This window comes from Pseudophryne corroboree, chromosome 1, assembly GCF_028390025.1.
Source record: "Pseudophryne corroboree isolate aPseCor3 chromosome 1, aPseCor3.hap2, whole genome shotgun sequence".
Lineage (NCBI taxonomy): Eukaryota > Metazoa > Chordata > Amphibia > Anura > Myobatrachidae > Pseudophryne > Pseudophryne corroboree.
In genome coordinates, this window is record NC_086444.1 from 511,981,950 (window position 1) to 512,008,680 (window position 26,731).

The window sequence follows — 26,731 nt, forward strand, 5'->3', positions numbered from 1 at the left end:
CTTTATTTACAGAGGTAGCAAAATAAAATATCTCACAAATTCAGAATGAGGGCTCCATATCTTTGGCTTAAGAAAACTGCTCTTCTCAGCCAATGGTCATGAACAAAAACCCCACTGGGGTCCACTACAATGGCATCCAATCGAACCCATGAGCTAAATTAAATAACCAGTTTGTGCAAGATTCACAAATTTCATTTCATTGCTGAGTTAAAATCCATTAGAGAACAAACTCTAGACACTTGGATTCCAACCCTGAACATGGAAAACAAAACTTACTTTTATTGTAACGCCAACTAGAAACCTCTTTAAAATGAATGGAAAAGCAATTCATATCTAGTTTTTAAATTAACAGTTTTAATAGCAACATTGTCATTGTAACTATAGATAGGTTATTTCATAATATACATCTTTTCAAAAAGCAGTGGTTTCATGTGTCAGGATGGCGGAGCGGTCTAAGGCGCTGCGTTCAGGTCGCAGTCTCCTCTGGAGGCGTGGGTTCAAATCCCACTTCTGACAATGTTATTCATTTTCTTCTTTGCTCTACAGTTTCTATTTCTTGTTACTTGTGAAAAGATTGACTTTAGAATTAAACAAACACTCACTGCAAATCTCTTTCAATTTACAACATAAAAAATGCATCAATTATTTCATTATTTCCCATGTTGCAATAAAAGATCAGATTGTATTCTTCTTGGATAAAAGAGCTTGAAACCAACCACATATGTGTATATCATATTATTTTTATTATTTGATCCACAATTCTTTATTTACAGAGGTAGCAAAATAAAATATCTCACAAATTCAGAATGAGGGCTCCATATCTTTGGCTTAAGAAAACTGCTCTTCTCAGCCAATGGTCATGAACAGAAACCCCACTTGGGTCCACTACAATGGCATCCAATCGAACCCATGAGCTAAATTAAATAACCAGTTTGTGCAAGATTCACAAATTTAATTTCATTGCTGAGTTAAAATCCATTAGAGAACAAACTCTAGACACTTGGATTCCCACCCTGAACATGGAAAACAAAACATACTTTTATTGTAACGCCAACTAGAAACCTCTTTAAAATGAATGAAAAAGCAATTCATATTTAGTTTTTAAATTAACAGTTTTAATAGCAACATTGTCATTGTAACTATAGATAGGTTATTTCATAATATACATCTTTTAAAAAAGTAGTTGTTTCATGTGTCAGGATGGCCGAGCGGTCTAAGGCGCTACGTTAAGGTTGCAGTCTCCTCTGGAGGCATGGGTTCAAATCCCACTTCTGACAATGTTATTCATTTTCTTCTTTGCTCTACAGTTTCTATTTTTTTGTTACTTGTGAAAAGATTGACTTTAGAATTAGACTTACACTCACTGCAAATCTCTTTCAATTTACAACATAAAAAAATGCATCAATTATTTCATTATTTCCCATGTTGCAATAGAAGATCAGATTGTATTCTCTCTGGATAAAAGAGCTTGAAACCAACCACATATGTGTATATCATATTATTTTTATTATTTGATCCACAATTCTTTATTTACAGAGGTAGCAAAATAAAATATCTCACAAATTCAGAATGAGGGCTCCATATCTTTGGCTTAAGAAAACTGCTCTTCTCAGCCAATGGTCATGAACAGAAACCCCACTGGGGTCCACTACAATGGCATCCAATCAAACCCATGAGCTAAATTAAGTAGCCAGTTTGTGCAAGATTCACAAATTTAATTTCATTGCTGAGTTAAAATCCATTAGAGAACAAACTCTAGACACTTGGATTCCAACCCTGAACATGGAAAACAAAACTTACTTTTATTGTAACGCCAACTAGAAACCTCTTTAAAATGAATGGAAAAGCAATTCATATCTAGTTTTTAAATTAACAGTTTTAATAGCTACATTGTCATTGTAACTATAGATAGGTTATTTCATAATATACATCTTTTCAAAAAGCAGTGGTTTCATGTGTCAGGATGGCCGAGCGGTCTAAGGTGCTGCGTTCAGGTCGCAGTCTCCTCTGGAGGCGTGGGTTCAAATCCCACTTCTGACAGTGTTATTCATTTTCTTCTTTGCTCTACAGTTTCTATTTCTTGTTACTTGTGAAAAGATTGACTTTAGAATTAGACTTACACTCACTGCAAATCTCTTTCAATTTACAACATAAAAAATGCATCAATTATTTCATTATTTCCCATGTTGCAATAGAAGATCAGATTGTATTCTCTCTGGATAAAAGAGCTTGAAACCAACCACATATGTGTATATCATATTATTTTTATTATTTGATCCACAATTCTTTATTTACAGAGGTAGCAAAATAAAATATCTCACAAATTCAGAATGAGGGCTCCATATCTTTGGCTTAAGAAAACTGCTCTTCTCAGCCAATGGTCATGAACAGAAACCCCACTGGGGTCCACTACAATGGCATCCAATCAAACCCATGAGCTAAATTAAGTAGCCAGTTTGTGCAAGATTCACAAATTTAATTTCATTGCTGAGTTAAAATCCATTAGAGAACAAACTCTAGACACTTGGATTCCAACCCTGAACATGGAAAACAAAACTTACTTTTATTGTAACGCCAACTAGAAACCTCTTTAAAATGAATGGAAAAGCAATTCATATTTATTTTTTAAATTAACAGTTTTAATAGCAACATTGTCATTGTAACTATAGATAGGTTATTTCATAATATACATCTTTTCAAAAAGCAGTGGTTTCATGTGTCAGGATGGCCGAGCGGTCTAAGGCACTGCGTTCAGGTCGCAGTCTCCTCTGGAGGCGTGGGTTCAAATCCCACTTCTGACAGTGTTATTTATTTTCTTCTTTGCTCTACAGTTTCTATTTCTTGTTACTTGTGAAAAGATTGACTTTAGAATTAGACTTACACTCACTGCAAATCTCTTTCAATTTACAACATAAAAAAATGCATCAATTATTTCATTATTTCCCATGTTGCAATAGAAGATCAGATTGTATTCTCTCTGGATAAAAGAGCTTGAAACCAACCACATATGTGTATATCATATTATTTTTATTATTTGATCCACAATTCTTTATTTACAGAGGTAGCAAAATAAAATATCTCACAAATTCAGAATGAGGGCTCCATATCTTTGGCTTAAGAAAACTGCTCTTCTCAGCCAATGGTCATGAACAGAAACCCCACTGGGGTCCACTACAATGGCATCCAATCAAACCCATGAGCTAAATTAAGTAGCCAGTTTGTGCAAGATTCACAAATTTAATTTCATTGCTGAGTTAAAATCCATTAGAGAACAAACTCTAGACACTTGGATTCCAACCCTGAACATGGAAAACAAAACTTACTTTTATTGTAACGCCAACTAGAAACCTCTTTAAAATGAATGGAAAAGCAATTCATATCTAGTTTTTAAATTAACAGTTTTAATAGCTACATTGTCATTGTAACTATAGATAGGTTATTTCATAATATACATCTTTTCAAAAAGTAGTGGTTTCATGTGTCAGGATGGCCGAGCGGTCTAAGGTGCTGCGTTCAGGTCGCAGTCTCCTCTGGAGGCGTGGGTTCAAATCCCACTTCTGACAGTGTTATTCATTTTCTTCTTTGCTCTACAGTTTCTATTTCTTGTTACTTGTGAAAAGATTGACTTTAGAATTAGACTTACACTCACTGCAAATCTCTTTCAATTTACAACATAAAAAATGCATCAATTATTTCATTATTTCCCATGTTGCAATAGAAGATCAGATTGTATTCTCTCTGGATAAAAGAGCTTGAAACCAACCACATATGTGTATATCATATTATTTTTATTATTTGATCCACAATTCTTTATTTACAGAGGTAGCAAAATAAAATATCTCACAAATTCAGAATGAGGGCTCCATATCTTTGGCTTAAGAAAACTGCTCTTCTCAGCCAATGGTCATGAACAGAAACCCCACTGGGGTCCACTACAATGGCATCCAATCAAACCCATGAGCTAAATTAAGTAGCCAGTTTGTGCAAGATTCACAAATTTAATTTCATTGCTGAGTTAAAATCCATTAGAGAACAAACTCTAGACACTTGGATTCCAACCCTGAACATGGAAAACAAAACTTACTTTTATTGTAACGCCAACTAGAAACCTCTTTAAAATGAATGGAAAAGCAATTCATATCTAGTTTTTAAATTAACAGTTTTAATAGCTACATTGTCATTGTAACTATAGATAGGTTATTTCATAATATACATCTTTTCAAAAAGCAGTGGTTTCATGTGTCAGGATGGCCGAGCGGTCTAAGGCACTGCGTTCAGGTCGCAGTCTCCTCTGGAGGCGTGGGTTCAAATCCCACTTCTGACAGTGTTATTTATTTTCTTCTTTGCTCTACAGTTTCTATTTCTTGTTACTTGTGAAAAGATTGACTTTAGAATTAGACAAACACTCACTGCAAATCTCTTTCAATTTACAACATAAAAAATGCATCAATTATTTCATTATTTCCCATGTTGCAATAAAAGATCAGATTGTATTCTTCCTGGATAAAAGAGCTTGAAACCAACCACATATGTGTATATCATATTATTTTTATTATTTTATCCACAATTCTTTATTTACAGAGGTAGCAAAATAAAATATCTCACAAATTCAGAATGAGGGCTCCATATCTTTGGCTTAAGAAAACTGCTCTTCTCAGCCAATGGTCATGAACAGAAACCCCACTGGGGTCCACTACAATGGCATCCAATCAAACCCATGAGCTAAATTAAGTAGCCAGTTTGTGCAAGATTCACAAATTTCATTTCATTGCTGAGTTAAAATCCATTAGGGAACAAACTCTAGACACTTGGATTCCAACCCTGAACATGGAAAACAAAACTTACTTTTATTGTAACGCCAACTAGAAACCTCTTTAAAATGAATGGAAAAGCAATTCATATCTAGTTTTTAAATTAACAGTTTTAATAGCAACATTGTCATTGTAACTATAGATAGGTTATTTCATAATATACATCTTTTCAAAAAGCAGTGGTTTCATGTGTCAGGATGGCCGAGCGGTCTAAGGCACTGCGTTCAGGTCGCAGTCTCCTCTGGAGGCGTGGGTTCAAATCCCACTTCTGACAATGTTATTCATTTTCTTCTTTGCTCTACAGTTTCTATTTCTTGTTACTTGTGAAAAGATTGACTTTAGAATTAAACAAACACTCACTGCAAATCTCTTTCAATTTACAACATAAAAAATGCATCAATTATTTCATTATTTCCCATGTTGCAATAAAAGATCAGATTGTATTCTTCTTGGATAAAAGAGCTTGAAACCAACCACATATGTGTATATCATATTATTTTTATTATTTGATCCACAATTCTTTATTTACAGAGGTAGCAAAATAAAATATCTCACAAATTCAGAATGAGGGCTCCATATCTTTGGCTTAAGAAAACTGCTCTTCTCAGCCAATGGTCATGAACAGAAACCCCACTGGGGTCCACTACAATGGCATCCAATCAAACCCATGAGCTAAATTAAGTAGCCAGTTTGTGCAAGATTCACAAATTTAATTTCATTGCTGAGTTAAAATCCATTAGAGAACAAACTCTAGACACTTGGATTCCAACCCTGAACATGGAAAACAAAACTTACTTTTATTGTAACGCCAACTAGAAACCTCTTTAAAATGAATGGAAAAGCAATTCATATCTAGTTTTTAAATTAACAGTTTTAATAGCTACATTGTCATTGTAACTATAGATAGGTTATTTCATAATATACATCTTTTCAAAAAGCAGTGGTTTCATGTGTCAGGATGGCCGAGCGGTCTAAGGCGCTGCGTTCAGGTCGCAGTCTCCTCTGGAGGCGTGGGTTCAATTCCCACTTCTGACAGTGTTATTTATTTTCTTCTTTGCTCTACAGTTTCTATTTCTTGTTACTTGTGAAAAGATTGACTTTAGAATTAGACAAACACTCACTGCAAATCTCTTTCAATTTACAACATAAAAAATGCATCAATTATTTCATTATTTCCCATGTTGCAATAAAAGATCAGATTGTATTCTTCCTGGATAAAAGAGCTTGAAACCAACCACATATGTGTATATCATATTATTTTTATTATTTTATCCACAATTCTTTATTTACAGAGGTAGCAAAATAAAATATCTCACAAATTCAGAATGAGGGCTCCATATCTTTGGCTTAAGAAAACTGCTCTTCTCAGCCAATGGTCATGAACAGAAACCCCACTGGGGTCCACTACAATGGCATCCAATCAAACCCATGAGCTAAATTAAGTAGCCAGTTTGTGCAAGATTCACAAATTTCATTTCATTGCTGAGTTAAAATCCATTAGGGAACAAACTCTAGACACTTGGATTCCAACCCTGAACATGGAAAACAAAACTTACTTTTATTGTAACGCCAACTAGAAACCTCTTTAAAATGAATGGAAAAGCAATTCATATCTAGTTTTTAAATTAACAGTTTTAATAGCAACATTGTCATTGTAACTATAGATAGGTTATTTCATAATATACATCTTTTCAAAAAGCAGTGGTTTCATGTGTCAGGATGGCCGAGCGGTCTAAGGCGCTGAGTGGCCTGGGTTCAAATCCCACTTCTGACAATGTTATTCATTTTCTTCTTTGCTCTCCAGTTTCTATTTCTTGTTACTTGTGAAAAGATTGGCTTTAGAATTAGACAAACACTCACTGCAAATCTCTTTCAATTTACAACATAAAAAATGCATCAATTATTTCATTATTTCCCATGTTGCAATAAAAGATCAGATTGTATTCTCCCTGGATAAAAGAGCTTGAAACCAACCACATATGTGTATATCATATTATTTTTATTATTTGATCCACAATTCTTTATTTACAGAGGTAGCAAAATAAAATATCTCACAAATTCAGAATGAGGGCTCCATATCTTTGGCTTAAGAAAACTGCTCTTCTCAGCCAATGGTCATGAACAAAAACCCCACTGGGGTCCACTACAATGGCATCCAATCGAACCCATGAGCTAAATTAAATAACCAGTTTGTGCAAGATTCACAAATTTCATTTCATTGCTGAGTTAAAATCCATTAGAGAACAAACTCTAGACACTTGGATTCCAACCCTGAACATGGAAAACAAAACTTACTTTTATTGTAACGCCAACTAGAAACCTCTTTAAAATGAATGGAAAAGCAATTCATATCTAGTTTTTAAATTAACAGTTTTAATAGCAACATTGTCATTGTAACTATAGATAGGTTATTTCATAATATACATCTTTTCAAAAAGCAGTGGTTTCATGTGTCAGGATGGCGGAGCGGTCTAAGGCGCTGCGTTCAGGTCGCAGTCTCCTCTGGAGGCGTGGGTTCAAATCCCACTTCTGACAATGTTATTCATTTTCTTCTTTGCTCTACAGTTTCTATTTCTTGTTACTTGTGAAAAGATTGACTTTAGAATTAAACAAACACTCACTGCAAATCTCTTTCAATTTACAACATAAAAAATGCATCAATTATTTCATTATTTCCCATGTTGCAATAAAAGATCAGATTGTATTCTTCTTGGATAAAAGAGCTTGAAACCAACCACATATGTGTATATCATATTATTTTTATTATTTGATCCACAATTCTTTATTTACAGAGGTAGCAAAATAAAATATCTCACAAATTCAGAATGAGGGCTCCATATCTTTGGCTTAAGAAAACTGCTCTTCTCAGCCAATGGTCATGAACAGAAACCCCACTGGGGTCCACTACAATGGCATCCAATCAAACCCATGAGCTAAATTAAGTAGCCAGTTTGTGCAAGATTCACAAATTTCATTTCATTGCTGAGTTAAAATCCATTAGAGAACAAACTCTAGACACTTGGATTCCAACCCTGAACATGGAAAACAAAACTTACTTTTATTGTAACGCCAACTAGAAACCTCTTTAAAATGAATGGAAAAGCAATTCATATTTATTTTTTAAATTAACAGTTTTAATAGCAACATTGTCATTGTAACTATAGATAGGTTATTTCATAATATACATCTTTTCAAAAAGCAGTGGTTTCATGTGTCAGGATGGCCGAGCGGTCTAAGGCGCTGAGTGGCCTGGGTTCAAATCCCACTTCTGACAATGTTATTCATTTTCTTCTTTGCTCTCCAGTTTCTATTTCTTGTTACTTGTGAAAAGATTGGCTTTAGAATTAGACAAACACTCACTGCAAATCTCTTTCAATTTACAACATAAAAAATGCATCAATTATTTCATTATTTCCCATGTTGCAATAAAAGATCAGATTGTATTCTCCCTGGATAAAAGAGCTTGAAACCAACCACATATGTGTATATCATATTATTTTTATTATTTGATCCACAATTCTTTATTTACAGAGGTAGCAAAATAAAATATCTCACAAATTCAGAATGAGGGCTCCATATCTTTGGCTTAAGAAAACTGCTCTTCTCAGCCAATGGTCATGAACAAAAACCCCACTGGGGTCCACTACAATGGCATCCAATCGAACCCATGAGCTAAATTAAATAACCAGTTTGTGCAAGATTCACAAATTTAATTTCATTGCTGAGTTAAAATCCATTAGAGAACAAACTCTAGACACTTGGATTCCAACCCTGAACATGGAAAACAAAACTTACTTTTATTGTAACGCCAACTAGAAACCTCTTTAAAATGAATGGAAAAGCAATTCATATCTAGTTTTTAAATTAACAGTTTTAATAGCAACATTGTCATTGTAACTATAGATAGGTTATTTCATAATATACATCTTTTCAAAAAGCAGTGGTTTCATGTGTCAGGATGGCGGAGCGGTCTAAGGCGCTGCGTTCAGGTCGCAGTCTCCTCTGGAGGCGTGGGTTCAAATCCCACTTCTGACAATGTTATTCATTTTCTTCTTTGCTCTACAGTTTCTATTTCTTGTTACTTGTGAAAAGATTGACTTTAGAATTAAACAAACACTCACTGCAAATCTCTTTCAATTTACAACATAAAAAATGCATCAATTATTTCATTATTTCCCATGTTGCAATAAAAGATCAGATTGTATTCTTCTTGGATAAAAGAGCTTGAAACCAACCACATATGTGTATATCATATTATTTTTATTATTTGATCCACAATTCTTTATTTACAGAGGTAGCAAAATAAAATATCTCACAAATTCAGAATGAGGGCTCCATATCTTTGGCTTAAGAAAACTGCTCTTCTCAGCCAATGGTCATGAACAGAAACCCCACTGGGGTCCACTACAATGGCATCCAATCAAACCCATGAGCTAAATTAAGTAGCCAGTTTGTGCAAGATTCACAAATTTCATTTCATTGCTGAGTTAAAATCCATTAGAGAACAAACTCTAGACATTTGGATTCCAACCCTGAACATGGAAAACAAAACTTACTTTTATTGTAACGCCAACTAGAAACCTCTTTAAAATGAATGGAAAAGCAATTCATATTTATTTTTTAAATTAACAGTTTTAATAGCAACATTGTCATTGTAACTATAGATAGGTTATTTCATAATATACATCTTTTCAAAAAGCAGTGGTTTCATGTGTCAGGATGGCCGAGCGGTCTAAGGCGCTGAGTGGCCTGGGTTCAAATCCCACTTCTGACAATGTTATTCATTTTCTTCTTTGCTCTCCAGTTTCTATTTCTTGTTACTTGTGAAAAGATTGGCTTTAGAATTAGACAAACACTCACTGCAAATCTCTTTCAATTTACAACATAAAAAATGCATCAATTATTTCATTATTTCCCATGTTGCAATAAAAGATCAGATTGTATTCTCCCTGGATAAAAGAGCTTGAAACCAACCACATATGTGTATATCATATTATTTTTATTATTTGATCCACAATTCTTTATTTACAGAGGTAGCAAAATAAAATATATCACAAATTCAGAATGAGGGCTCCATATCTTTGGCTTAAGAAAACTGCTCTTCTCAGCCAATGGTCATGAACAAAAACCCCACTGGGGTCCACTACAATGGCATCCAATCGAACCCATGAGCTAAATTAAATAACCAGTTTGTGCAAGATTCACAAATTTCATTTCATTGCTGAGTTAAAATCCATTAGAGAACAAACTCTAGACACTTGGATTCCAACCCTGAACATGGAAAACAAAACTTACTTTTATTGTAACGCTAACTAGAAACCTCTTTAAAATGAATGGAAAAGCAATTCATATTTAGTTTTTAAATTAACAGTTTTAATAGCAACATTGTCATTGTAACTATAGATAGGTTATTTCATAATATACATCATTTCAAAAAGTAGCAGTTTCATGTGTCAGGATGGCCAAGCGGTCTAAGGCGCTGCGTTCAGGTCACAGTCTCCTCTGGAGATGTGGGTTCAAATCCCACTTCTGACAATGTTATTCATTTTCTTCTTTGCTCTACAGCAGGCATTCCCAACCACGGTCCTCAAGGCACACCAACAGTGCAGGTTTTTGTGATATCCAGGCTTCAGCACAGGTGACTTAATTAGTAGCTCAGTTATTTTGATTTACCCACCTGTGCTGCAGCCTGGATATCACTAAAACCTGCACTGTTGGTGTGCCTTGAGGACCGTGGTTGGGAATGCCTGCTCTACAGTTTCTATTTCTTGTTACTTGTGAAAAGATTGACTTTAGAATTAGACTTACACTCACTGCAAATCTCTTTCAATTTACAACATAAAAAATGCATCAATTATTTCATTATTTCCCATGTTGCAATAAAAGATCAGATTGTATTCTCCCTGGATAAAAGAGCTTGAAACCAACCACATATGTGTATATCATATTATTTTTATTATTTGATCCACAATTCTTTATTTACAGAGGTAGCAAAATAAAATATCTCACAAATTCAGAATGAGGGCTCCATATCTTTGGCTTAAGAAAACTGCTCTTCTCAGCCAATGGTCATGAACAGAAACCCCACTGGGGTCCACTAAATTGGCATCCAATCAAACCCATGAGCTAAATTAAGTAGCCAGTTTGTGCAAGATTCACAAATTTCATTTCATTGCTGAGTTAAAATCCATTAGGGAACAAACTCTAGACACTTGGATTCCAACCGTGAACATGGAAAACAAAACTTACTTTTATTGTAACGCCAACTAGAAACCTCTTTAAAATGAATGGAAAAGCAATTCATATCTAGTTTTTAAATTAACAGTTTTAATAGCTACATTGTCATTGTAACTATAGATAGGTTATTTCATAATATACATCTTTTCAAAAAGCAGTGGTTTCATGTGTCAGGATGGCTGAGCGGTCTAAGGCACTGCGTTCAGGTCGCAGTCTCCTCTGGAGGTGTGGGTTCAAATCCCACTTCTGACAGTGTTATTCATTTTCTTCTTTGCTCTACAGTTTCTATTTCTTGTTACTTGTGAAAAGTTTGACTTTAGAATTAGACAAACACACTGCAAATCTCTTTCAATTTACAACATAAAAAATGCATCAATTATTTCATTATTTCCCATGTTGCAATAAAAGATCAGATTGTATTCTTCCTGGATAAAAGAGCTTGAAACCAACCACATATGTGTATATCATATTATTTTTATTATTTTATCCACAATTCTTTATTTACAGAGGTAGCAAAATAAAATATCTCACAAATTCAGAATGAGGGCTCCATATCTTTGGCTTAAGAAAACTGCTCTTCTCAGCCAATGGTCATGAACAGAAACCCCACTGGGGTCCACTACAATGGCATCCAATCAAACCCATGAGCTAAATTAAGTAGCCAGTTTGTGCAAGATTCACAAATTTCATTTCATTGCTGAGTTAAAATCCATTAGAGAACAAACTCTAGACACTTGGATTCCAACCCTGAACATGGAAAACAAAACTTACTTTTATTGTAACGCCAACTAGAAACCTCTTTAAAATGAATGGAAAAGCAATTCATATTTATTTTTTAAATTAACAGTTTTAATAGCAACATTGTCATTGTAACTATAGATAGGTTATTTCATAATATACATCTTTTCAAAAAGCAGTGGTTTCATGTGTCAGGATGGCCGAGCGGTCTAAGGCGCTGAGTGGCCTGGGTTCAAATCCCACTTCTGACAATGTTATTCATTTTCTTCTTTGCTCTACAGTTTCTATTTCTTGTTACTTGTGAAAAGATTGGCTTTAGAATTAGACAAACACTCACTGCAAATCTCTTTCAATTTACAACATAAAAAATGCATCAATTATTTCATTATTTCCCATGTTGCAATAAAAGATTAGATTGTATTCTCCCTGGATAAAAGAGCTTGAAACCAACCACATATGTGTATATCATATTATTTTTATTATTTGATCCACAATTCTTTATTTACAGAGGTAGCAAAATAAAATATCTCACAAATTCAGAATGAGGGCTCTATATCTTTGGCTTAAGAAAACTGCTCTTCTCAGCCAATGGTCATGAACAGAAACCCCACTGGGGTCCACTACAATGGCATCCAATCGAACCCATGAGCTAAATTAAATAACCAGTTTGTGCAAGATTCACAAATTTAATTTCATTGCTGAGTTAAAATCCATTAGAGAACAAACTCTAGACACTTGGATTCCAACCCTGAACATGGAAAACAAAACATACTTTTATTGTAACGCCAACTAGAAACCTCTTTAAAATGAATGAAAAAGCAATTCATATTTAGTTTTTAAACTAACAGTTTTAATAGCAACATTGTCATTGTAACTATAGATAGGTTATTTCATAATATACATCTTTTCAAAAAGCAGTGGTTTCATGTGTCAGGATGGCCGAGCGGTCTAAGGCGCTGAGTGGCCTGGGTTCAAATCCCACTTCTGACAATGTTATTCATTTTCTTCTTTGCTCTACAGTTTCTATTTCTTGTTACTTGTGAAAAGATTGGCTTTAGAATTAGACAAACACTCACTGCAAATCTCTTTCAATTTACAACATAAAAAATGCATCAATTATTTCATTATTTCCCATGTTGCAATAAAAGATCAGATTGTATTCTCTCTGGATAAAAGAGCTTGAAACCAACCACATATGTGTATATCATATTATTTTTATTATTTGATCCACAATTCTTTATTTACAGAGGTAGCAAAATAAAATATCTCACAAATTCAGAATGAGGGCTCCATATCTTTGGCTTAAGAAAACTGCTCTTCTCAGCCAATGGTCATGAACAGAAACCCCACTTGGGTCCACTACAATGGCATCCAATCGAACCCATGAGCTAAATTAAATAACCAGTTTGTGCAAGATTCACAAATTTAATTTCATTGCTGAGTTAAAATCCATTAGAGAACAAACTCTAGACACTTGGATTCCAACCCTGAACATGGAAAACAAAACATACTTTTATTGTAACGCCAACTAGAAACTTCTTTAAAATGAATGAAAAAGCAATTCATATTTAGTTTTTAAATTAACAGTTTTAATAGCAACATTGTCATTGTAACTATAGATAGGTTATTTCATGATATACATCTTTTAAAAAAGTAGTTGTTTCATGTGTCAGGATGGCCGAGCGGTCTAAGGCGCTACGTTAAGGTCGCAGTCTCCTCTGGAGGCATGGGTTCAAATCCCACTTCTGACAATGTTATTCATTTTCTTCTTTGCTCTACAGTTTCTATTTCTTGTTACTTGTGAAAAGATTGACTTTAGAATTAGACTTACACTCACTGCAAATCTCTTTCAATTTACAACATAAAAAATGCATCAATTATTTCATTATTTCCCATGTTGCAATAGAAGATCAGATTGTATTCTCTCTGGATAAAAGAGCTTGAAACCAACCACATATGTGTATATCATATTATTTTTATTATTTGATCCACAATTCTTTATTTACAGAGGTAGCAAAATAAAATATCTCACAAATTCAGAATGAGGGCTCCATATCTTTGGCTTAAGAAAACTGCTCTTCTCAGCCAATGGTCATGAACAGAAACCCCACTGGGGTCCACTACAATGGCATCCAATCAAACCCATGAGCTAAATTAAGTAGCCAGTTTGTGCAAGATTCACAAATTTAATTTCATTGCTGAGTTAAAATCCATTAGAGAACAAACTCTAGACACTTGGATTCCAACCCTGAACATGGAAAACAAAACTTACTTTTATTGTAACGCCAACTAGAAACCTCTTTAAAATGAATGGAAAAGCAATTCATATCTAGTTTTTAAATTAACAGTTTTAATAGCTACATTGTCATTGTAACTATAGATAGGTTATTTCATAATATACATCTTTTCAAAAAGCAGTGGTTTCATGTGTCAGGATGGCTGAGCGGTCTAAGGCACTGCGTTCAGGTCGCAGTCTCCTCTGGAGGCGTGGGTTCAAATCCCACTTCTGACAGTGTTATTCATTTTCTTCTTTGCTCTACAGTTTCTATTTCTTGTTACTTGTGAAAAGTTTGACTTTAGAATTAGACAAACACTCACTGCAAATCTCTTTCAATTTACAACATAAAAAATGCATCAATTATTTCATTATTTCCCATGTTGCAATAAAAGATCAGATTGTATTCTTCCTGGATAAAAGAGCTTGAAACCAACCACATATGTGTATATCATATTATTTTTATTATTTTATCCACAATTCTTTATTTACAGAGGTAGCAAAATAAAATATCTCACAAATTCAGAATGAGGGCTCCATATCTTTGGCTTAAGAAAACTGCTCTTCTCAGCCAATGGTCATGAACAGAAACCCCACTGGGGTCCACTACAATGGCATCCAATCAAACCCATGAGCTAAATTAAGTAGCCAGTTTGTGCAAGATTCACAAATTTCATTTCATTGCTGAGTTAAAATCCATTAGAGAACAAACTCTAGACACTTGGATTCCAACCCTGAACATGGAAAACAAAACTTACTTTTATTGTAACGCCAACTAGAAACCTCTTTAAAATGAATGGAAAAGCAATTCATATTTATTTTTTAAATTAACAGTTTTAATAGCAACATTGTCATTGTAACTATAGATAGGTTATTTCATAATATACATCTTTTCAAAAAGCAGTGGTTTCATGTGTCAGGATGGCCGAGCGGTCTAAGGCGCTGAGTGGCCTGGGTTCAAATCCCACTTCTGACAATGTTATTCATTTTCTTCTTTGCTCTACAGTTTCTATTTCTTGTTACTTGTGAAAAGATTGGCTTTAGAATTAGACAAACACTCACTGCAAATCTCTTTCAATTTACAACATAAAAAATGCATCAATTATTTCATTATTTCCCATGTTGCAATAAAAGATTAGATTGTATTCTCCCTGGATAAAAGAGCTTGAAACCAACCACATATGTGTATATCATATTATTTTTATTATTTGATCCACAATTCTTTATTTACAGAGGTAGCAAAATAAAATATCTCACAAATTCAGAATGAGGGCTCCATATCTTTGGCTTAAGAAAACTGCTCTTCTCAGCCAATGGTCATGAACAGAAACCCCACTGGGGTCCACTACAATGGCATCCAATCAAACCCATGAGCTAAATTAAGTAGCCAGTTTGTGCAAGATTCACAAATTTCATTTCATTGCTGAGTTAAAATCCATTAGAGAACAAACTCTAGACACTTGGATTCCAACCCTGAACATGGAAAACAAAACTTACTTTTATTGTAACGCCAACTAGAAACCTCTTTAAAATGAATGGAAAAGCAATTCATATTTATTTTTTAAATTAACAGTTTTAATAGCAACATTGTCATTGTAACTATAGATAGGTTATTTCATAATATACATCTTTTCAAAAAGCAGTGGTTTCATGTGTCAGGATGGCCGAGCGGTCTAAGGCGCTGAGTGGCCTGGGTTCAAATCCCACTTCTGACAATGTTATTCATTTTCTTCTTTGCTCTACAGTTTCTATTTCTTGTTACTTGTGAAAAGATTGGCTTTAGAATTAGACAAACACTCACTGCAAATCTCTTTCAATTTACAACATAAAAAATGCATCAATTATTTCATTATTTCCCATGTTGCAATAAAAGATTAGATTGTATTCTCCCTGGATAAAAGAGCTTGAAACCAACCACATATGTGTATATCATATTATTTTTATTATTTGATCCACAATTCTTTATTTACAGAGGTAGCAAAATAAAATATCTCACAAATTCAGAATGAGGGCTCTATATCTTTGGCTTAAGAAAACTGCTCTTCTCAGCCAATGGTCATGAACAGAAACCCCACTGGGGTCCACTACAATGGCATCCAATCGAACCCATGAGCTAAATTAAATAACCAGTTTGTGCAAGATTCACAAATTTAATTTCATTGCTGAGTTAAAATCCATTAGAGAACAAACTCTAGACACTTGGATTCCAACCCTGAACATGGAAAACAAAACATACTTTTATTGTAACGCCAACTAGAAACCTCTTTAAAATGAATGAAAAAGCAATTCATATTTAGTTTTTAAACTAACAGTTTTAATAGCAACATTGTCATTGTAACTATAGATAGGTTATTTCATAATATACATCTTTTCAAAAAGCAGTGGTTTCATGTGTCAGGATGGCCGAGCGGTCTAAGGCGCTGAGTGGCCTGGGTTCAAATCCCACTTCTGACAATGTTATTCATTTTCTTCTTTGCTCTACAGTTTCTATTTCTTGTTACTTGTGAAAAGATTGGCTTTAGAATTAGACAAACACTCACTGCAAATCTCTTTCAATTTACAACATAAAAAATGCATCAATTATTTCATTATTTCCCATGTTGCAATAAAAGATCAGATTGTATTCTCTCTGGATAAAAGAGCTTGAAACCAACCACATATGTGTATATCATATTATTTTTATTATTTGATCCACAATTCTTTATTTACAGAGGTAGCAAAATAAAATATCTCACAAATTCAGAATGAGGGCTCCATATCTTTGGCTTAAGAAAACTGCTCTTCTCAGCCAATGGTCATGAACAGAAACCCCACTTGGGTCCACTACAATGGCATCCAATCGAACCCATGAGCTAAATTAAATAACCAGTTTGTGCAAGATTCACAAATTTAATTTCATTGCTGAGTTAAAATCCATTAGAGAACAAACTCTAGACACTTGGATTCCAACCCTGAACATGGAAAACAAAACATACTTTTATTGTAACGCCAACTAGAAACTTCTTTAAAATGAATGAAAAAGCAATTCATATTTAGTTTTTAAATTAACAGTTTTAATAGCAACATTGTCATTGTAACTATAGATAGGTTATTTCATGATATACATCTTTTAAAAAAGTAGTTGTTTCATGTGTCAGGATGGCCGAGCGGTCTAAGGCGCTACGTTAAGGTCGCAGTCTCCTCTGGAGGCATGGGTTCAAATCCCACTTCTGACAATGTTATTCATTTTCTTCTTTGCTCTACAGTTTCTATTTCTTGTTACTTGTGAAAAGATTGACTTTAGAATTAGACTTACACTCACTGCAAATCTCTTTCAATTTACAACATAAAAAATGCATCAATTATTTCATTATTTCCCATGTTGCAATAGAAGATCAGATTGTATTCTCTCTGGATAAAAGAGCTTGAAACCAACCACATATGTGTATATCATATTATTTTTATTATTTGATCCACAATTCTTTATTTACAGAGGTAGCAAAATAAAATATCTCACAAATTCAGAATGAGGGCTCCATATCTTTGGCTTAAGAAAACTGCTCTTCTCAGCCAATGGTCATGAACAGAAACCCCACTGGGGTCCACTACAATGGCATCCAATCAAACCCATGAGCTAAATTAAGTAGCCAGTTTGTGCAAGATTCACAAATTTAATTTCATTGCTGAGTTAAAATCCATTAGAGAACAAACTCTAGACACTTGGATTCCAACCCTGAACATGGAAAACAAAACTTACTTTTATTGTAACGCCAACTAGAAACCTCTTTAAAATGAATGGAAAAGCAATTCATATCTAGTTTTTAAATTAACAGTTTTAATAGCTACATTGTCATTGTAACTATAGATAGGTTATTTCATAATATACATCTTTTCAAAAAGCAGTGGTTTCATGTGTCAGGATGGCTGAGCGGTCTAAGGCACTGCGTTCAGGTCGCAGTCTCCTCTGGAGGCGTGGGTTCAAATCCCACTTCTGACAGTGTTATTCATTTTCTTCTTTGCTCTACAGTTTCTATTTCTTGTTACTTGTGAAAAGTTTGACTTTAGAATTAGACAAACACTCACTGCAAATCTCTTTCAATTTACAACATAAAAAATGCATCAATTATTTCATTATTTCCCATGTTGCAATAAAAGATCAGATTGTATTCTTCCTGGATAAAAGAGCTTGAAACCAACCACATATGTGTATATCATATTATTTTTATTATTTTATCCACAATTCTTTATTTACAGAGGTAGCAAAATAAAATATCTCACAAATTCAGAATGAGGGCTCCATATCTTTGGCTTAAGAAAACTGCTCTTCTCAGCCAATGGTCATGAACAGAAACCCCACTGGGGTCCACTACAATGGCATCCAATCAAACCCATGAGCTAAATTAAGTAGCCAGTTTGTGCAAGATTCACAAATTTCATTTCATTGCTGAGTTAAAATCCATTAGAGAACAAACTCTAGACACTTGGATTCCAACCCTGAACATGGAAAACAAAACTTACTTTTATTGTAACGCCAACTAGAAACCTCTTTAAAATGAATGGAAAAGCAATTCATATTTATTTTTTAAATTAACAGTTTTAATAGCAACATTGTCATTGTAACTATAGATAGGTTATTTCATAATATACATCTTTTCAAAAAGCAGTGGTTTCATGTGTCAGGATGGCCGAGCGGTCTAAGGCGCTGAGTGGCCTGGGTTCAAATCCCACTTCTGACAATGTTATTCATTTTCTTCTTTGCTCTACAGTTTCTATTTCTTGTTACTTGTGAAAAGATTGGCTTTAGAATTAGACAAACACTCACTGCAAATCTCTTTCAATTTACAACATAAAAAATGCATCAATTATTTCATTATTTCCCATGTTGCAATAAAAGATTAGATTGTATTCTCCCTGGATAAAAGAGCTTGAAACCAACCACATATGTGTATATCATATTATTTTTATTATTTGATCCACAATTCTTTATTTACAGAGGTAGCAAAATAAAATATCTCACAAATTCAGAATGAGGGCTCTATATCATTGGCTTAAGAAAACTGCTCTTCTCAGCCAATGGTCATGAACAGAAACCCCACTGGGGTCCACTACAATGGCATCCAATCGAACCCATGAGCTAAATTAAATAACCAGTTTGTGCAAGATTCACAAATTTAATTTCATTGCTGAGTTAAAATCCATTAGAGAACAAACTCTAGACACTTGGATTCCAACCCTGAACATGGAAAACAAAACATACTTTTATTGTAACGCCAACTAGAAACCTCTTTAAAATGAATGAAAAAGCAATTCATATTTAGTTTTTAAACTAACAGTTTTAATAGCAACATTGTCATTGTAACTATAGATAGGTTATTTCATAATATACATCTTTTCAAAAAGCAGTGGTTTCATGTGTCAGGATGGCCGAGCGGTCTAAGGCGCTGAGTGGCCTGGGTTCAAATCCCACTTCTGACAATGTTATTCATTTTCTTCTTTGCTCTACAGTTTCTATTTCTTGTTACTTGTGAAAAGATTGGCTTTAGAATTAGACAAACACTCACTGCAAATCTCTTTCAATTTACAACATAAAAAATGCATCAATTATTTCATTATTTCCCATGTTGCAATAAAAGATCAGATTGTATTCTCTCTGGATAAAAGAGCTTGAAACCAACCACATATGTGTATATCATATTATTTTTATTATTTGATCCACAATTCTTTATTTACAGAGGTAGCAAAATAAAATATCTCACAAATTCAGAATGAGGGCTCCATATCTTTGGCTTAAGAAAACTGCTCTTCTCAGCCAATGGTCATGAACAGAAACCCCACTGGGGTCCACTACAATGGCATCCAATCAAACCCATGAGCTAAATTAAGTAGCCAGTTTGTGCAAGATTCACAAATTTCATTTCATTGCTGAGTTAAAATCCATTAGAGAACAAACTCTAGACACTTGGATTCCAACCCTGAACATGGAAAACAAAACTTACTTTTATTGTAACGCCAACTAGAAACCTCTTTAAAATGAATGAAAAAGCAATTCATATTTAGTTTTTAAATTAACAGTTTTAATAGCAACATTGTCATTGTAACTATAGATAGGTTATTTCATAATATACATCTTTTCAAAAAGCAGTGGTTTCATGTGTCAGGATGGCCGAGCGGTCTAAGGCGCTGAGTGGCCTGGGTTCAAATCCCACTTCTGACAATGTTATTCATTTTCTTCTTTGCTCTACAGTTTCTATTTCTTGTTACTTGTGAAAAGATTGGCTTTAGAATTAGACAAACACTCACTGCAAATCTCTTTCAATTTACAACATAAAAAATGCATCAATTATTTCATTATTTCCCATGTTGCAATAAAAGATCAGATTGTATTCTCCCTGGATAAAAGAGCTTGAAACCAACCACATATGTGTATATCATATTATTTTTATTATTTGATCCACAATTCTTTATTTACAGAGGTAGCAAAATAAAATATCTCACAAATTCAGAATGAGGGCTCCATATCTTTGGCTTAAGAAAACTGCTCTTCTCAGCCAATGGTCATGAACAAAAACCCTACTGGGGTCCACTACAATGGCATCCAATCGAACCCATGAGCTAAATTAAGTAGCCAGTTTGTGCAAGATTCACAAATTTAATTTCATTGCTGAGTTAAAATCCATTAGAGAACAAACTCTAGACACTTGGATTCCAACCCTGAACATGGAAAACAAAACTTACTTTTATTGTAACGCCAACTAGAAACCTCTTTAAAATGAATGGAAAAGCAATTCATATCTAGTTTTTAAATTAACAGTTTTAATAGCAACATTGTCATTGTAAGTATAGATAGGTTATTTCATAATATACATCTTTTCAAAAAGTAGTGGTTTCATGTGTCAGGATGGCCGAGCGGTCTAAGGCACTGCGTTCAGGTCGCAGTCTCCTCTGGAGGCGTGGGTTCAAATCCCACTTCTGACAATGTTATTCATTTTCTTCTTTGCTCTACAGTTTCTATTTCTTGTTACTTGTGAAAAGATTGACTTTAGAATTAGACTTACACTCACTGCAAATCTCTTTCAATTTACAACATAAAAAATGCATCAATTATTTCATTATTTCCCATGTTGCAATAAAAGATCAGATTGTATTCTCCCTGGATAAAAGAGCTTGAAACCAACCACATATGTGTATATCATATTATTTTTATTATTTGATCCACAATTCTTTATTTACAGAGGTAGCAAAATAAAATATCTCACAAATTAAGAATGAGGGCTCCATATCTTTGGCTTAAGAAAACTGCTCTTCTCAGCCAATGGTCATGAACAGAAACTCCACTGGGGTCCACTAAATTGGCATCCAATCAAACCCATGAGCTAAATTAAGTAGCCAGTTTGTGCAAGATTCACAAATTTCATTTCATTGCTGAGTTAAAATCCATTAGGGAACAAACTCTAGCCACTTGGATTCCAACCGTGAACATGGAAAACAAAACTTACTTTTATTGTAACGCCAACTAGAAACCTCTTTAAAATGAATGGAAAAGCAATTTATATCTAGTTTTTAAATTAACAGTTTTAATAGCAACATTGTCATTGTAACTATAGATAGGTTATTTAATAATATACATCTTTTAAAAAAGCAGTGGTTTCATGTGTCAGGATGGCCGAGCGGTCTAAGGCGCTGAGTGGCCTGGGTTCAAATCCCACTTCTGACAATGTTATTCATTTTCTTCTTTGCTCTACAGTTTCTATTTCTTGTTACTTGTGAAAAGATTGACTTTAGAATTAGACTTACACTCACTGCAAATCTCTTTATATTTACAACATAAAAAATGCATCAATTATTTCATTATTTCCCATGTTGCAATAAAAGATCAGATTGTATTCTCTCTAGATAAAAGAGCTTGAAACCAACCACATATGTGTATATCATATTATTTTTATTATTTGATCCACAATTCTTTATTTACAGAGGTAGCAAAATAAAATATCTCACAAATTCAGAATGAGGGCTCCATATCTTTGGCTTAAGAAAACTGCTCTTCTCAGCCAATGGTCATGAACAGAAACCCCACTGGGGTCCACTACAATGGCATCCAATCAAACCCATGAGCTAAATTAAGTAGCCAGTTTGTGCAAGATTCACAAATTTAATTTCATTGCTGAGTTAAAATCCATTAGAGAACAAACTCTAGACACTTGGATTCCAACCCTGAACATGGAAAACAAAACTTACTTTTATTGTAACGCCAACTAGAAACCTCTTTAAAATGAATGGAAAAGCAATTCATATTTAGTTTTTAAATTAACAGTTTTAATAGCAACATTGTCATTGTAACTATAGATAGGTTATTTAATAATATACATCTTTTAAAAAAGCAGTGGTTTCATGTGTCAGGATGGCCGAGCGGTCTAAGGCGCTGAGTGGCCTGGGTTCAAATCCCACTTCTGACAATGTTATTCATTTTCTTCTTTGCTCTACAGTTTCTATTTCTTGTTACTTGTGAAAAGATTGGCTTTAGAATTAGACAAACACTCACTGCAAATCTCTTTCAATTTACAACATAAAAAATGCATCAATTATTTCATTATTTCCCATGTTGCAATAAAAGATCAGATTGTATTCTCCCTGGATAAAAGAGCTTGAAACCAACCACATATGTGTATATCATATTATTTTTATTATTTGATCCACAATTCTTTATGTACAGAGGTAGCAAAATAAAATATCTCACAAATTCAGAATGAGGGCTCCATATCTTTGGCTTAAGAAAACTGCTCTTCTCAGCCAATGGTCATGAACAGAAACCCCACTGGGGTCCACTACAATGGCATCCAATCGAACCCATGAGCTAAATTAAATAACCAGTTTGTGCAAGATTCACAAATTTAATTTCATTGCTGAGTTAAAATCCATTAGAGAACAAACTCTAGACACTTGGATTCCAACCCTGAACATGGAAAACAAAACATACTTTTATTGTAACGCCAAATAGAAACCTCTTTAAAATGAATGAAAAAGCAATTCATATTTAGTTTTTAAATTAACAGTTTTAATAGCAACATTGTCATTGTAACTATAGATAGGTTATTTCATAATATACATCTTTTCAAAAAGCAGTGGTTTCATGTGTCAGGATGGCCGAGCGGTCTAAGGCGATGAGTGGCCTGGGTTCAAATCCCACTTCTGACAATGTTATTCATTTTCTTCTTTGCTCTACAGTTTCTATTTCTTGTTACTTGTGAAAAGATTGGCTTTAGAATTAGACAAACACTCACTGCAAATCTCTTTCAATTTACAACATAAAAAATGCATCAATTATTTCATTATTTCCCATGTTGCAATAAAAGATCAGATTGTATTCTCCCTGGATAAAAGAGCTTGAAACCAACCACATATGTGTATATCATATTATTTTTATTATTTGATCCACAATTCTTTATTTACAGAGGTAGCAAAATAAAATATCTCACAAATTCAGAATGAGGGCTCCATATCTTTGGCTTAAGAAAACTGCTCTTCTCAGCCAATGGTCATGAACAAAAACCCTACTGGGGTCCACTACAATGGCATCCAATCGAACCCATGAGCTAAATTAAGTAGCCAGTTTGTGCAAGATTCACAAATTTAATTTCATTGCTGAGTTAAAATCCATTAGAGAACAAACTCTAGACACTTGGATTCCAACCCTGAACATGGAAAACAAAACTTACTTTTATTGTAACGCCAACTAGAAACCTCTTTAAAATGAATGGAAAAGCAATTCATATTTATTTTTTAAATTAACAGTTTTAATAGCAACATTGTCATTGTAACTATAGATAGGTTATTTCATAATATACATCTTTTCAAAAAGCAGTGGTTTCATGTGTCAGGATGGCCGAGCGGTCTAAGGCGCTGAGTGGCCTGGGTTCAAATCCCACTTCTGACAATGTTATTCATTTTCTTCTTTGCTCTACAGTTTCTATTTCTTGTTACTTGTGAAAAGATTGGCTTTAGAATTAGACAAACACTCACTGCAAATCTCTTTCAATTTACAACATAAAAAATGCATCAATTATTTCATTATTTCCCATGTTGCAATAAAAGATTAGATTGTATTCTCCCTGGATAAAAGAGCTTGAAACCAACCACATATGTGTATATCATATTATTTTTATTATTTGATCCACAATTCTTTATTTACAGAGGTAGCAAAATAAAATATCTCACAAATTCAGAATGAGGGCTCCATATCTTTGGCTTAAGAAAACTGCTCTTCTCAGCCAATGGTCATGAACAGAAACCCCACTGGGGTCCACTACAATGGCATCCAATCGAACCCATGAGCTAAATTAAATAATCAGTTTGTGCAAGATTCACAAATTTAATTTCATTGCTGAGTTAAAATCCATTAGAGAACAAACTCTAGACACTTGGATTCCAACCCTGAACATGGAAAACAAAACATACTTTTATTGTAACGCCAACTAGAAACCTCTTTAAAATGAATGAAAAAGCAATTCATATTTAGTTTTTAAACTAACAGTTTTAATAGCAACATTGTCATTGTAACTATAGATAGGTTATTTCATAATATACATCTTTTCAAAAAGCAGTGGTTTCATGTGTCAGGATGGCCGAGCGGTCTAAGGCGCTGAGTGGCCTGGGTTCAAATCCCACTTCTGACAATGTTATTCATTTTCTTCTTTGCTCTACAGTTTCTATTTCTTGTTACTTGTGAAAAGATTGACTTTAGAATTAGACTTACACTCACTGCAAATCTCTTTCAATTTACAACATAAAAAATGCATCAATTATTTCATTATTTCCCATGTTGCAATAAAAGATCAGATTGTATTCTCCCTGGATAAAAGAGCTTGAAACCAACCACATATGTGTATATCATATTATTTTTATTATTTGATCCACAATTCTTTATTTACAGAGGTAGCAAAATAAAATATCTCACAAATTAAGAATGAGGGCTCCATATCTTTGGCTTAAGAAAACTGCTCTTCTCAGCCAATGGTCATGAACAGAAACTCCACTGGGGTCCACTAAATTGGCATCCAATCAAACCCATGAGCTAAATTAAGTAGCCAGTTTGTGCAAGATTCACAAATTTCATTTCATTGCTGAGTTAAAATCCATTAGGGAACAAACTCTAGACACTTGGATTCCAACCGTGAACATGGAAAACAAAACTTACTTTTATTGTAACGCCAACTAGAAACCTCTTTAAAATGAATGGAAAAGCAATTCATATCTAGTTTTTAAATTAACAGTTTTAATAGCAACATTGTCATTGTAACTATAGATAGGTTATTTCATAATATACATCTTTTCAAAAAGCAGTGGTTTCATGTGTCAGGATGGCCGAGCGGTCTAAGGCGCTGTGTTCAGGTCGCAGTCTCCTCTGGAGGCGTTGGTTCAAATCCCACTTCTGACAATGTTATTCATTTTCTTCTTTGCTCTACAGTTTCTATTTCTTGTTACTTGTGAAAAGATTGACTTTAGAATTAGACTTACACTCACTGCAAATCTCTTTATATTTACAACATAAAAAATGCATCAATTATTTCATTATTTCCCATGTTGCAATAAAAGATCAGATTGTATTCTCTCTAGATAAAAGAGCTTGAAACCAACCACATATGTGTATATCATATTATTTTTATTATTTGATCCACAATTCTTTATTTACAGAGGTAGCAAAATAAAATATCTCACAAATTCAGAATGAGGGCTCCATATCTTTGGCTTAAGAAAACTGCTCTTCTCAGCCAATGGTCATGAACAGAAACCCCACTGGGGTCCACTACAATGGCATCCAATCAAACCCATGAGCTAAATTAAGTAGCCAGTTTGTGCAAGATTCACAAATTTAATTTCATTGCTGAGTTAAAATCCATTAGAGAACAAACTCTAGACACTTGGATTCCAACCCTGAACATGGAAAACAAAACTTACTTTTATTGTAACGCCAACTAGAAACCTCTTTAAAATGAATGGAAAAGCAATTCATATTTAGTTTTTAAATTAACAGTTTTAATAGCAACATTGTCATTGTAACTATAGATAGGTTATTTAATAATATACATCTTTTAAAAAAGCAGTGGTTTCATGTGTCAGGATGGCCGAGCGGTCTAAGGCGCTGAGTGGCCTGGGTTCAAATCCCACTTCTGACAATGTTATTCATTTTCTTCTTTGCTCTACAGTTTCTATTTCTTGTTACTTGTGAAAAGATTGGCTTTAGAATTAGACAAACACTCACTGCAAATCTCTTTCAATTTACAACATAAAAAATGCATCAATTATTTCATTATTTCCCATGTTGCAATAAAAGATCAGATTGTATTCTCCCTGGATAAAAGAGCTTGAAACCAACCACATATGTGTATATCATATTATTTTTATTATTTGATCCACAATTCTTTATGTACAGAGGTAGCAAAATAAAATATCTCACAAATTCAGAATGAGGGCTCCATATCTTTGGCTTAAGAAAACTGCTCTTCTCAGCCAATGGTCATGAACAGAAACCCCACTGGGGTGCACTACAATGGCATCCAATCAAACCCATGAGCTAAATTAAGTAGCCAGTTTGTGCAAGATTCACAAATTTCATTTCATTGCTGAGTTAAAATCCATTAGAGAACAAACTCTAGACACTTGGATTCCAACCCTGAACATGGAAAACAAAACTTAC

General features: G+C 33.9%; 18 non-coding genes across 18 annotated transcripts; all 18 read left to right on the top strand.

Annotated features, from left to right (window-relative positions):
- The first annotated feature begins 433 nt into the window (after window positions 1–433).
- Window positions 434–516, top strand: TRNAL-CAG (transfer RNA leucine (anticodon CAG)). Its single transcript has one exon. It is a non-coding gene; the product is annotated as a tRNA-Leu (tRNA).
- A 678-nt stretch (window positions 517–1,194) lies between these two features.
- On the top strand, window positions 1,195–1,277 carry TRNAL-AAG (transfer RNA leucine (anticodon AAG)). Its single transcript has one exon. It is a non-coding gene; the product is annotated as a tRNA-Leu (tRNA).
- A 680-nt stretch (window positions 1,278–1,957) lies between these two features.
- Window positions 1,958–2,040, top strand: TRNAL-CAG (transfer RNA leucine (anticodon CAG)). The gene has a single exon. It is a non-coding gene; the product is annotated as a tRNA-Leu (tRNA).
- Window positions 2,041–2,718: 678 nt separating this feature from the next.
- On the top strand, window positions 2,719–2,801 carry TRNAL-CAG (transfer RNA leucine (anticodon CAG)). The gene has a single exon. It is a non-coding gene; the product is annotated as a tRNA-Leu (tRNA).
- Window positions 2,802–3,480: 679 nt separating this feature from the next.
- On the top strand, window positions 3,481–3,563 carry TRNAL-CAG (transfer RNA leucine (anticodon CAG)). Its single transcript has one exon. It is a non-coding gene; the product is annotated as a tRNA-Leu (tRNA).
- A 678-nt stretch (window positions 3,564–4,241) lies between these two features.
- On the top strand, window positions 4,242–4,324 carry TRNAL-CAG (transfer RNA leucine (anticodon CAG)). Its single transcript has one exon. It is a non-coding gene; the product is annotated as a tRNA-Leu (tRNA).
- Window positions 4,325–5,002: 678 nt separating this feature from the next.
- Window positions 5,003–5,085, top strand: TRNAL-CAG (transfer RNA leucine (anticodon CAG)). Its single transcript has one exon. It is a non-coding gene; the product is annotated as a tRNA-Leu (tRNA).
- Window positions 5,086–5,763: 678 nt separating this feature from the next.
- Window positions 5,764–5,846, top strand: TRNAL-CAG (transfer RNA leucine (anticodon CAG)). Its single transcript has one exon. It is a non-coding gene; the product is annotated as a tRNA-Leu (tRNA).
- Window positions 5,847–7,263: 1,417 nt separating this feature from the next.
- Window positions 7,264–7,346, top strand: TRNAL-CAG (transfer RNA leucine (anticodon CAG)). Its single transcript has one exon. It is a non-coding gene; the product is annotated as a tRNA-Leu (tRNA).
- Window positions 7,347–8,763: 1,417 nt separating this feature from the next.
- Window positions 8,764–8,846, top strand: TRNAL-CAG (transfer RNA leucine (anticodon CAG)). The gene has a single exon. It is a non-coding gene; the product is annotated as a tRNA-Leu (tRNA).
- A 1,417-nt stretch (window positions 8,847–10,263) lies between these two features.
- TRNAL-CAG (transfer RNA leucine (anticodon CAG)) lies at window positions 10,264–10,346 on the top strand. The gene has a single exon. It is a non-coding gene; the product is annotated as a tRNA-Leu (tRNA).
- An 871-nt stretch (window positions 10,347–11,217) lies between these two features.
- TRNAL-CAG (transfer RNA leucine (anticodon CAG)) lies at window positions 11,218–11,300 on the top strand. Its single transcript has one exon. It is a non-coding gene; the product is annotated as a tRNA-Leu (tRNA).
- Window positions 11,301–13,454: 2,154 nt separating this feature from the next.
- On the top strand, window positions 13,455–13,537 carry TRNAL-AAG (transfer RNA leucine (anticodon AAG)). The gene has a single exon. It is a non-coding gene; the product is annotated as a tRNA-Leu (tRNA).
- A 678-nt stretch (window positions 13,538–14,215) lies between these two features.
- On the top strand, window positions 14,216–14,298 carry TRNAL-CAG (transfer RNA leucine (anticodon CAG)). The gene has a single exon. It is a non-coding gene; the product is annotated as a tRNA-Leu (tRNA).
- Window positions 14,299–17,193: 2,895 nt separating this feature from the next.
- On the top strand, window positions 17,194–17,276 carry TRNAL-AAG (transfer RNA leucine (anticodon AAG)). The gene has a single exon. It is a non-coding gene; the product is annotated as a tRNA-Leu (tRNA).
- Window positions 17,277–17,954: 678 nt separating this feature from the next.
- Window positions 17,955–18,037, top strand: TRNAL-CAG (transfer RNA leucine (anticodon CAG)). The gene has a single exon. It is a non-coding gene; the product is annotated as a tRNA-Leu (tRNA).
- Window positions 18,038–20,932: 2,895 nt separating this feature from the next.
- Window positions 20,933–21,015, top strand: TRNAL-CAG (transfer RNA leucine (anticodon CAG)). The gene has a single exon. It is a non-coding gene; the product is annotated as a tRNA-Leu (tRNA).
- Window positions 21,016–25,388: 4,373 nt separating this feature from the next.
- TRNAL-CAG (transfer RNA leucine (anticodon CAG)) lies at window positions 25,389–25,471 on the top strand. Its single transcript has one exon. It is a non-coding gene; the product is annotated as a tRNA-Leu (tRNA).
- Window positions 25,472–26,731: the final 1,260 nt, after the last annotated feature.